This window comes from Mycteria americana, chromosome 18 (genome assembly GCF_035582795.1).
Source record: "Mycteria americana isolate JAX WOST 10 ecotype Jacksonville Zoo and Gardens chromosome 18, USCA_MyAme_1.0, whole genome shotgun sequence".
In the NCBI taxonomy this organism is placed as follows: domain Eukaryota; kingdom Metazoa; phylum Chordata; class Aves; order Ciconiiformes; family Ciconiidae; genus Mycteria; species Mycteria americana.
In genome coordinates this window covers 9613902-9626532 of record NC_134382.1, presented here as the reverse complement: position 1 = coordinate 9626532, position 12631 = coordinate 9613902, and the positions used below count along the sequence as shown (strand labels likewise).

Sequence of the window (12631 nt, the reverse complement as noted above, 5' to 3'; positions counted from 1 at the left end):
TATAAGATTGTGCAAATACTCCACAAATCTACACTGCTTCCAAACATTTGACTTTCCTGAAAGCTTTACGCAAAGTAGGAGCCAGTCATGACAGACTTCAAAACTAGAGATGATAGAAGGACACAGAAATAATGAAATGACCTTCAGTGACAGGGAGAAAGGTGATGAGCAGAGAGCATGGAATACCAATTCCAACCACAAAAAGAGAGAATGACAGACTTTGGAAGGATTGTGGGGTTTCAAATCCATTACAAGAGATCCTCTCCAGCTCTCTTACAACTTAGATTGCTTCAGAAATTTCACACCATGAATTTAAGTAAGTGCAGATGCCCAACTTCCTCTGCAATTTAAAGCAGTGTACATGCTCCTTTGAACATCTCATATCTAATCTATTATGTTGTCCTTAGGGTCACATGCTGCTTTTTGTTAGGATTAATAATTGATCTATATTTAAGTGCCTTCTATAAGAAACAGTTGAGTTGAGGAGCGTTGGATTCTCTTGGTTTGCAACTCACACTTCATTTCCAATAAATGCCCCTAGAAATAAGTTGATGATAAAAATGTTGTGTGCACTCTCCTAATGCCATTGTCTACAAAGATCATCTTTCAGACATTTTTGAAAGCTTAGTAAGTCACCATCCTGGACCTAAGGCTGGGCAAAGGTTTTCATCAGGTTTTGCACAGCTGGCAACATTTTACTTTACCACAGTAAGGAACCTGAACAGAATCAAAAGCACAGTCTCTTTTCAAGTAGGTCTTTCTTCACACCACCCTACTATAAGACAGAAACTGAGCTGGTGAAAGTGACTGCTACAAGTGCATACTGCAAACAAGAAAAACACACTTACACTTGGCAACTTAAAGAGAAGGCTGCTTTTTTTTTTTGCCAAACTACTTCCAAACTAATTTTGTAAATTTATTCATCTCCTTCTCCATTAGCAGGAAGGGGTCTGGGAACAACTCAATGCATTCCGATTTTGTCAAATAGAGGGCAGTGACATACACAAAGAGTAACTAATGGACTTGCTACAAGGTAGCAAGTCTTTAGGGCCTAAGCCAATAAATTTCAAAGTAGAGCTCTGCTTTGTTCACTGCCTTCCCATGGACTTTAGTACTTTGTTAGTCAATAAATAACATCGCTGCAATAACCTTGTCTCATTCGGAATCTGTCTAAACTCCCAGGAGGGGAAGAAAGAAGTGGGATAGGTCACTTAATAGTTTTGTCTCCTACAGTATAAAGTTATTTAACGAAGGATGATCCAAAACCAAAATCATAGACTGCAATCTTACTATCCAAGGCAAACAGCACCAAATCCACGAAGTGGTTTCTAAGTGTAAACAAAACACACACAACCCCCAAATCCACACGCCAGAGGCCAGCTCTAAGGGGGCATTACAGCAACTGGTAAGCCCCATCTTTACCAAAGACTCACTCCAAAGCCAATGGAGTTCATGCAAGTCTTTCTGGCAATTTCAGCTATCTGACAACCTATCTTCAGCTCCACTCACAGCCGGCTCCCTCTGTACAATCCAACGTGGTCACATCCTTGACACACCAAATCAAGCAGAATGTATTTCACTTAGTTCTTGCAGCAATCCCACTAAACAATACCAGCACATAACACATCCCAAAGTTCTGTTTTTCACTCTCCTCTGCACTTTCTCCTTCTTCTAGGCACCTCAATTGCATGCTTCCGTTGTTTCCTCAGGCTCTATCCCTTGCTCATTTTTTTTTTTAAATAAACAGAACACGAATTACATGTTTTCAGTTAAAGGCAGAGAAAACTTCCAGAAATCATGTTCCAGCATCTAAGGGCACTAGGAAATCTGGAATAACAAGCTGGGGGGGGGGGGGCACGTCAAAGGGGAGAAGAGGCAGGGAGGAGCCTCTTCTAAGTTATTTTATCTTAACTAGTCCAGCAAGGAGAGCTATGAAGTGACATCCTCTTAACATCAGATTCAACACAAAAAGCGGTATTGCGAGTTTCTGCATAACGGCCTTTGGCAAACACCACCTGGAGGGGATGGGAACTGCATAGTTTTTGCAGCACTTTCAATCTCTCCCAGGAACATTAACATGTAAAGCTCCTTCGCCTTCCCACCTGATTTCCCTCTTAATTTCAGAGGCAACCCAGAGCTTCCTGACAACTATTACAATGTCAGAAGATTCTCCAGGAGCCATTCCTTAATTAAATGGAAACAACTGAGGCTGTGATAAACAATAAAAAATGCAGGGCCAGATCAGAACCAGGTATACAAAAATCAGTCTCTTAAGTTGCATGCTGCATTTCTGACTCAAACAGATCTGAAAACCTCACTCAGCTAATGCTTTCAAGTACATGGGTATGGGGAAACTGCACTTCTAAAATTATGTCAGTGCTTATTTTAACATTTACCTCATGCCTGCTTGAAATCCAGCCTCAGATGGATCAGACAGTGAGCTCTTTAACCAAAGAGATCCAAAGGCCTGCAGGCTAGCTTCAAGCAGCCAGAGGCTTACCAACAAAATTCTTAGCTCTTCTCATCAACAGAGCCCGATGCACTTGACTCAAAGAGTGTATTTTATTGTGGCCATTTTGCACCTGAGGAAGTTGTTCATGACATGTAGCCTGAAACACCATCTCCCCATCCAGAACCCTATTTTCTTCATTTTCTCATCTCAAGTGAACACTTCAGGATTTCAGTTCAATTCCTATTTGAAAAGGAAATAATTTTTCAAGTGTGGACTCCAACTACCACTGTTCCTTTGTCAGCCATTATGCCTCCTGCAGAACAACAGAAACCAAGATTCTCAAAACACTGAAGCATTAGACCTGCTTGTTTTGATGTCTACACACAAAATTTCTATCAATAATGCACAGACACACATGCAGTCTGCCAGATAGTAATGTACAGAAAAACAACAGGAAGAAAAGTCAGAACTTTGCCTAAGCATGTGTAAAGATTTGTCACAGCCTGCAGTTTTACAGGTACCTACCTATCCAATGACTTTACTGTGTACTTATATGTGCTGAAGGCAAGTGCTCCACCCCCACAAAATGGAGGCAGATTAAACAATGAATAAAAGGTTTGGATATTCCTTACAGATTTAGAGCTGTCTTCTAAGCAGTAATGTGGAAGTCCAGAACTTCATAACGACTTGCAGCAAATACTGCACTGACATCTTCTATGAAGTGGCCACGCACATTATACTCGGTTCAGGGGCCAGGGAGGGAGAATAGCTGTCCCTGTGGACAAGGACTTTGTTCATGTTATACAGGCTTTTTCTTCACTGTCATCTGATCCTGAATGCATGGTCTATACCTACTAATCATTTCACATATGCCATTAAGAATTATTCACAATAACTGATATATAGGAAGGTTTGCTATCATTTAGCTAGGCCAGTGGTATCAATGGGAGCAGAGGTTAACTCACAAATAAGGCCAAGACAGTGGAAGTAAGTGAAAGAAAATTCAGGTGTAACACTGGAGAATATATTTCAATAGTAAGATCAGAGTAAGTCTATCATGGGAAGCAGCAGGTCATTTTATAGATAACTAATGCAGAACTGAGATATCTTGGTGCATGACAAACGTATTGCAGTAAATTCAGATGATCCTTAGTAACTGAGAGATTGTCTTTACCAAAAAATCTCTTCAGCCTCATCCTATTACCCACTCAAATTTATTTATACAGTCTGTTTCTCAGCTCTGGACAAATTAACAAGACTAACAAGAACAAATTCTAGTGATGTTCACAAATAAGTTTGAATTATATTTAGGAACTGAGTGCTCTGTACATTTTATTTTAAAACCAAAGCAAGGTTGTGGTGTTCTGAAACTGTGAATACAGAACTTTAGAAGAACCATACAGTCTATATCTTTTATTCCTAACCAAGAGTAAAGATTCTTTTAGAAAAGAATTTCAGTCTTTCACCTCTACAGCTTTTTACAATATATGAATGTTATCAACACGCTCTCACAGTGGGAAGGACTTCCTGCAGCAACATTCACTTAGATGCTCTCGGACAATTCAGGATAAGTATGGACCAGCTTTTAATTCAACACAAATTACAGAAATGATGAATGCCACATAAGACAACAAAAGCCTTTTCAGATAATGTAAAGGGAGCTTGGCCATAAACTAGAAACTTATAATCATTTTTGCAAAGCCAGAACAAAAACTAACCAAAAGCAAGGAATGACTGAAAATTTTGCAGTGGTCTCTAGGGCATGAATTTAATAGGTTTCACAGAAATTTACAGGCAAGACATTCCACTGAAAAGTCTCATTTACTTACCAGTGACAAGGCATGAGTTAACAAACGATCCATGTATCTGTGGCCCTAGAAGACTTGTGGTTCTATAAGATGAGAATCTCCATGAGTTGCAAGGACAATCAGAGAAAGAATTAACTTTCCAAGACTAACATAAGGATTAGACAAACTAAGAAAAAATAGTCAGATTAAAGTTCTCCTGGCTTTAGACAGGAAGCCATACCTTAGGCAGGTGATCAGAATGACAGATTCTTCGGGCTGAGAAAGATGAAAATATGATGCATTATAGGAGCTGATCTTCCCAACATAGTCATTAAATATAAGAATCAGCAACCCCTTAGCGTTTCAAGATTCAGTTATACAGGCTTATATTATACAAGCATGTATGGCAGAAGTAGATCTGGTAATATATCTTGCTTATTACATAAAAAGCCCACTGTTAACTGGTCTGCGATGTCAAATGTATCTGTATCCGGTCGCAGTCTCTAGTCTATATATAATCAACCCTCAGTGCCCAGAAGCAGACAATCTAAAACAAGTAGTCCACCTACTGAAGATACTGAAGAACTCAGAGACAAGTTAGGATTTTTTCATCTGTTCTTCACGTACTGGTACTGAGGTCATTAGAATGCAATAACTATGGCACCATGCAATCTTGCCCGCATTTAGATAACTAGTACATATCATCAGTAGTCATTGACCTTCCCTCACAACCTCTGTCCTTCATTTGGACTAAACAGTTCCTTCATACCTAATCTTACTAGGCAAGAAAGAATTCTCCCCAGCTAAGGTTTTTTTCCCCTTCAGTAAGAACAGAAAAAGCTCTCTTAACAGACAAAACTTTGACCACTTTCTTTTGAACAATAAAGAAACAACTCAACTTCGAGCTAGATTCTGAAGATGGCATCAATTTCCTATCTCAAACTTACGACAGTTAGAAGTGAATCTTACTGTACTTCTATTTTATTTTTTAACAGTTGAACCTACCTCTACCATGAAACAAAACAGGATTCTAGAAACTATCGCCCTTAGGATTTGGGGTATGTTTAAGACCTACATCTAAACTCTGAAGCCCAAGGCATTTGCACCATACACAGCACTAGCAATTTGGCCATTATTATTATTTGCCATATCTCTGCAATCATAACCCACATTTTTATGCCAGGAAAGAACTGAAAATTCCTTCTCCACAGCCCAAAATAATAACAACAAAAAAAGCCAAACAATGCATACCCTTTCGAAGGGTCATGTGTGTCTTTCCTTCCAAGTTAAGACTTACCAACTGTTCAGTCACAGAAGCAGACAGGTTATATTACTTAACTGGTATTATATTTAAATCTAAAGTTTATTTTACATTCAACTTCTCTTACCCAAGTCAGTTTTAGTTTTAGCTTAGTATATCTGTGAAAGCTCAAGGCTCAGCTTGTAATTTCAGAATGAATGCACTAGTCTCTTGTGTTGAAGAAAGCAGTTGTCCAGTTAGAAAAGTCTAAACTTAAATCACAAATGTGGTTTGCTTCATCCTTACAAGCTCTGAGAATCCAAAAACTTAGGACTAACAGAATTCCAAGGTTCCTGAACACTTTCATGAACAAGAGAAAGCATTACCAAAATCAAACAAGCATTAGACATCATGCTCTTTCCATTCTCTCTTCCTTAGAGCAGACAAAAGCAAAAGTAGTAGCAAACTCTGCTGCAATCATAAAGCTATATATATTCCTGTGGTAGCATACTATAAAATTAGTTGCTAACTTCTAAGAGTGAGCGAAAGTCTTAAAAGTACACCAAAATGATTCCTGAAAGAGAAAGCAGCAAATTAAAACAAAACAAAACCATAAACCCCACACACCTTTGTCTCTTCTCTCCGGACAGTTCAGACAAGCTGTCCTAGCCTCTCGGCACGGTGCTTCGGAACCTTCACAAGCGTGACAAAAAAAGGGGGGGAGGGAACCGCGAAGTCTGCGAGTGGAGGCTCCGCCCCTGCATTTTATATGCTAAGGGCTCTCAGCTCACCGATCACAAAGCAGCTCTTAGAGTCCTTCTTCAAACAGTTCGGCTCCAGGGTAACAAGTTCAAAGTGGGAGGAGGCAAAAGGAATCAGAGGGTGGTAACAATCCTGGACAGACATTTCGTTCCTTTTCCATCTGCAGAACCTGTTCTTCAGGTTGGAAACTGAAACATCTGCCTATTGCCGTGCTTGAAAGCTGCACTCCAAACCTCTTCTATACTAACAGGTCTGCAGAGGTAAAACCATATTTAATAATGCACAGACAAGCAACCTGTGGGAGGAAAAGTTAATCATTACTATAAACCGAGTTTGTTTTACATTTTGGACTTCCTTATGTTAACGTCAGTGAAGCAACTCACTCTCTTATCAGGTCTGTTATAAGGAAAAGTGGAGAAGCATGCAATGGAAACAAAGTCAGCACAGAAGTTTGTCTTGCAAAAGCTTAAGTAAAACATGGCAGCAAAATTTTAAGAGATATGGCAGTCTTCTGCAGTTGCCAATCTCAATCAGAATACAAAGTAGAAGAAACGGATTTTTCTTGCAGATCTCTGTGTAACAACTTACATTAGTCTGGTCTTGCTGTTATGTGAAGGGAACAATTAGCCATGCTAATCCCAGGGTGTTTTACCATGTCACTTCCAGTATCAGCTGAACCATCACATTGGTAAAGGATCATTGTGGGCCAATAATCAACACAATAATTCTCATGTTACAGTGTATTCAAGAGACTTTCATCAGGTTAGTAGGCAGCATTTGAAAGGTACTAGAGCCTCAGGTCCTTAAGGTATGGCTACTGTATTTTTTCAGCTTAACACACTTAACTGCTTAGTATTAGATTAGGAAAAAGTGCTGGTTTATTATTTTGGTAAATACATTTCATATTTCTTCTCCTTACAAAAACACACTACTTGTACAGTCTGCATTTAGATCAGCCACTTCTCTCATTCTAAATCTTTTAACTCATGATTTTGGTTTTGCCAGAGGATGGAAATTATGGGAGAAGCAGGTTTGGCCCGGATCTACAAGGAATAATCCCAGACCATGTGAAATACCTCCTTTTTTTTTGGGAGGGGGGTGAAGGGGTGGGGTGTAAATAATTCTAATTGTAGAATTTCCCTCTACTACTCCCCAGTCCCCAGCAGTGATTTTGTTGGGAGGTTTTGTCTGGGAGTTGTGTGTCCCCACACAGGAATGAATACATATTCTTATTTGGCAGATTATATGTACCCCACTGTACAAAATAGTATTGCCTGTAAATGTTGCAGCATTCGTTAGCCCAAATTCTATGCATAGCAAATTCTGTGAAGCAAACAGGGAAAAAATCTCAGTATAAAACAACACAGAGGGCTACATTCAGAAGATCTAAGCTTTCTACACAGTAGAAACATTTAAAAAAAAGATAAAACAAAAGGAAAAAACAACACTTACAAATACAGGTTGATAAAACTTCCTTCAAGTGAGAGGTGAGTTCCAGCTACACTAACACATTGAAACACTGCCTAGCACTGGAACAGGAGCCATCTCATGTCACATTCATATAACTATCAAGAAAGGATTACTTACAAATCCATTTTCATAGAACAGCTCTGCTCTTTCAAAATCATTAGTCTCCAACAAAGAAGCATGCAGAATCACATGGAAGTGAGAAAACAGAAGAAGAAAGACATAATTCATTGAATACTCCACACATTGCAAAACATTTGCCAATTCATGTTTCCTACCTCAGACTTTGAAGAACTGGCCAGTGCTCCTCACTTGCACGCAATCATGGAACAGTATCATCTTTAGTGTGTGTACGTACAGAACTCGAATTCACTACCAATGAGTTTCAGCCTCACTTCTAATCAAGCAGTCACAAATCACTGTGCAAAGTACCATTTCATAGTCCTTTTGGTTAATAAGTCCAGCTCCACAAAATAAAAACTAAGACAACTGGTTTTCTGCAACCTCCTTAGAGAAAGAGAAATTACCTGAAATACGCAGAATGAACACAAGTTTGAGTTTAGACTGACACCTGCAGCACAACACTGGCCCTCAACAGGCAGTGGTTTTTATTCCCTTGCAAAATCTAGTTTCAGGAGAAGAAATTTCATCACATGACATACAGCAGCACAACTACCAAGGCACTAACAAGAAGAACAAAGAGAAAAAAGTGAGAGAAAGAATAAATAAGGCAAAAGTGGAAGGCAGACCAAACAAAGAAGTCTCTTTCACTAGCCAAGTATCCTGCAATTCCCCAAGAGTTTGCAGGACTGAATGTTTAATATTAAATTGTTTCACTTTATTACTTCTCAACTAACAAGTCCTACCTAATGCTTTTAATTTTTTGTTGTTTTGATCTACCTGTTTTGCACTTTTCCCTGAATATTCACACTTCTTAACTGTTACTTGTTTACGAAGAGCAAAAATAGACTACAAAACATTCCCTTAATAATGAGCTAATAAAAAAACCAGCCTGTCCACTATAGAACTGTTCATAAGAGCAGCTTCTTATCAGTAGCGAGGGTTTGTCCTGCAATAACAGCTAACTGTCCAAAAGCATGTATGAGTAGTTGTAACATGGATACAAACGGTTTCCTTTTTTTCTGAAAGCATTCGGGAGATTGTCACGTTTAAAAATAAAATATATTTAGGTACTTCATTTTTCTTTTAAACAACATATTGACATAGACACTTAAAAACTCCAGAGCACTTAAAAATATAACCCAATGCTGCATGGGCAAAAAGACCTGTTCCAGGAGACAGAGCACTGAATTAAGAGTATTTCCAACTCATTAGTTTCTAGATGTCACATCACCTCTTTGTTTCTCCATTTACCCCATCTTTTAAGAAGATATAGTGACGTTTATTATGTATTTTAGTGACAAAAAGAGAAGTACAGAAACATCATTACTGTTATACACGCATGCCAATGCAACTTCTCATGTGAAACACAGCAGCTGCCTCAACAATTCACAATGCTGGAAATCAAGAATGTGTTTCATTACTACAATGATCAGTTACAACACGAGTGGCAGAGAGAGAGTTCTTTCCCTCTCTTACTTGCAACTTCCAGTGCAGGCAAGCAGCTAACTAAAAGAGAGGTCAATTGTCCTCCATGGTATATACATGAAAGTTGTCTACCCAAAACGGAGAGGTTATTTGGCATGATGTCATCTCCTCAGTTAAAAAAAAAAAAAAAAAAAGATATTTTGCATTATTTCCTAGATTTGAACAACTCTCCTCCTTTTGAGCGGAGAACATATGTTTATTGCCATACTCGACGGAACCCCCACCCTTCAAAATATCACAAGCCAACTTAACTTTTAGAATATAACAAAATCCATTTAATTTGTCAAGAATGGTCACATACAGAGAAGTTAAACACATGTTTTAACATTTGTGGGAACAGTGTCTTGGCAGCCTGGAACCCTAGGTGATACGGAACAGTTAATGCGTGAATTCAAAAACATCAGGAGAACATTGATGCAAAGAACAGACAATGCACACAAACCTGAAGCAGTTACCATACAGCACTGAAAACTGCTTACAGTTTGGATTTTCAGCTGTTACTAAGGTCAGTTTGGGTTTTCTACCACAAAAAGTAGGAACAGACCCCAAAATCAGTTACACAAACTTCTACTGGACCATAAGAGTTTATCACCGCATTCTTCTTACAGCTTTCAGATACACTTTGACTGTGCTGTTAAAAATAACTAACTCTACCAAAAAGAAAGAGTATTATTTACCACACAATCCCCCCCAAATAACAAACTTTTAAGAATGAAAATCTGACCTTCAGAAGCCTAAACTTATCTTCAGCTTTATAAATGGTTTCCAATCTAATAATTAAGTGCTCATTGGCCAGCATTTCAGCTTTGCAAAAAATGTCTCTTGAGGTCTTCTTTGGTTTCTTGACCTACAAAACAAGAAAAACATATTTACCCACTTCAATAAAATGGCAACAAACATTTACCCTGCACACTTAGTAAAACACATCTCATACAGAGCACAAATGAGAAATTATACCTAGCACTCCAATCAACTTCTCTAACAGTTGTTCACAACCAAGCAGGTATCACCCTAAGTTAGTAGCTCTGACAAAACATCACCATTTGCTCCTAACTCCCCTTAGATTTCTTGTGTTCCAATTTTCTCAGGTGCAACTGATTTAAGAGATATTAACCTCCCGACTGCTGAAGGAAGTCATAGGACACGAGACAAAGGAACTACTACCTATCACACTCAGTCAAAAGATTAAATTATGGTTAGGATGCACTTGTTGCACTGCCTGTGCAATGTTGAAATAGCAACCATTATTTTTGTGGTGAGAAAGTTACCAAGTCCTCTAATTTTAGCCACAGTCTTCCCACATTTGGTATTTTTCTTAACAATTGAGCTGTTGGACACATGAGATACCATGGAAATCATAGCTCTCACTTTAAACAAAAATCAAAACATAGGGAAGTAAAAGGTGAATTGGAATTCTGAACAAAATGATCCAAAGACTGGTCAACTGGTTTTAGTTTTGTATTTTTATAAAATGCTGTAATTAGGGTAGCAGCTTCAAGTTTCTTAGCTTGGGACATATCAGATGACCATGACACGTCAAGATTTAATTGGGAAGCGCACGCTGGATGTGAAAATTTCACATTCCATATCCCATTTCTCATGGGATATTTTCTTGTGCAGGTGCTCCCCCTACTGTTTTACTAAATAAAACGTTCTAATGTTTTTCCTTCATTGCATTGATTTTATAGCTACAGATTGAACAATCTGCAATTTCATTTACGTTATACACACTTCCATACACTAGCAAATAAAACTTTGAGTTGCACCTGGGGCAAGGAGGGAGGGGATCGGAATGCATTACTTAACTGCAAGATTCATCACAGCCTTACTTATAATTTACCACTTTTGGTACAGTTAAATTAGGGCTTTGATGTCACAAGTTATGTTGCTAATAACAGACTACTGAAAACTGAAGGACTACAAATATCCAGTCTACTTGTGTGTGTTTGCCAGCAGGTAGCCTTTCTTTCTGCTTCTCAGCACCGAGAAGAAAAAAACATGCACAAGCTCCAACTCTTCCACATTACTTTCAAGTGAGTTACTGCAACATTAGTCTGTAAACTCTTCTGGAAAACATCTACTTTAAACCAAGTGAAACTAATTTTGTCAAATAAAATCAACTACCTTGCAGAACTGTTTAATTTCCCCTTCACTTCCGCATGTTGCAAAACTGAATTTATAACTACATGACATTAAAGTCTGCTAATAAAAAAAAAAGTGCTTTGACAAAAATGAACGTATCAGACTTCAAGATGCATACAGGTAGTAAACATTTTCAGAATGCTGCTACCTTCGTTTAAAAGGCCATTGTTTGTAGGGAGCACACAAAAAAAAAATTTTTTTTAAACACTAGTCACACCTGCAACAGCCTCATAGTAGGTAATGGGATCCGGGCTGTCTCCATGAAGAGGCCAATAAGCCTTACGACAACAAGAGTCGCTAGACAAGAGCCCACGCTCAATTCCCTAAGTAAGCTAGCCACTAGACACAACATCAAGAGCAATTTATCAGGAACGCTGTTGACTAAGGTCTTCACGCTTATGTTCGCTCATCTTTCTCTCTCCAAATCCCACCTTTTACCAGTGAATCAACCACAAAAGGAAACCACCCAGCTGACACGCTGCGGCAGATGGACGTTCAGGGACAAGAAGCGCTGTGCTCCCAAAGGCTGGATCCCTTCAGCCCACACAAGGACGCACCTTCCAGCTAGGGCACTGGGGAGGGCTGACATACCGCCGGCCAGCACTCCCAAGCTCTCCCGGCGGCTCACGCTTCCAGCAGCGCAGAGCCCCGCCACGCCGCGGCGGCCGGCCAGCGCGGCTATCGGGGAGCCCGGACTCCCGCCTTCGCCTGGCCCATACAATTTACCTCAGCCAGACGCGGCCCGGGTTTCTGGGCCGCCGCCCCCTCCCGCCCCGCAGCCGCCCCTCAGGGAGGAGGCGACGAGCCCGGGCTAGCCGGCTCTGCGGCCGCATTAAGAAGCGCGCTGGGGGAGGCAGCCAGGGCTGCGGAGCCGCCGCTGCCCGGCAGCAGTACCGAGCCCAGGCGCTGGCTGGGCTGTGGGGCAGCCACCCTGCGGCACCCGAGGGGAGCCCGCCAGAAGGCCGCCTCCCTGGAGCGAGGCAGCACCGCAGCCAAGGGCTGTCCGAGCCGCGCCAAGGCCGCGGCGGACAACGGCGGCTGCAGCGCTGAGGAGGCGGCCGAGGGAAACGGCTCCCGCCCTCTCAGGAGGTGTCTCCTCGTGGGAGGTGCGTAATGACGCAACATCCCTGCGCTTCTCGGCGCGCGGGCTGCGCACCGCCCCTTCTGAAGGCG

The 12631-nt window shown here is 40.5% G+C and overlaps 1 protein-coding gene across 1 annotated transcript in view; it reads right to left on the bottom strand.

Annotated features, from left to right (window-relative positions):
• PLCH2 (phospholipase C eta 2) overlaps positions 1–12551 on the bottom strand; it is a 126437-nt gene extending 113886 nt beyond the window's left edge. Inside the window, exons 1-4 of the mRNA XM_075520539.1 lie at positions 12016–12551; positions 10041–10163; positions 7987–8235; positions 6107–6493 (exon numbers count right to left, since the gene is read on the bottom strand). The gene's annotated coding sequence lies outside the window, so the exon portion shown is untranslated. The remainder of the gene's footprint in view (positions 1–6106; positions 6494–7986; positions 8236–10040; positions 10164–12015) is intronic.
• Between the last annotated feature and the right edge of the window lie 80 nt (positions 12552–12631).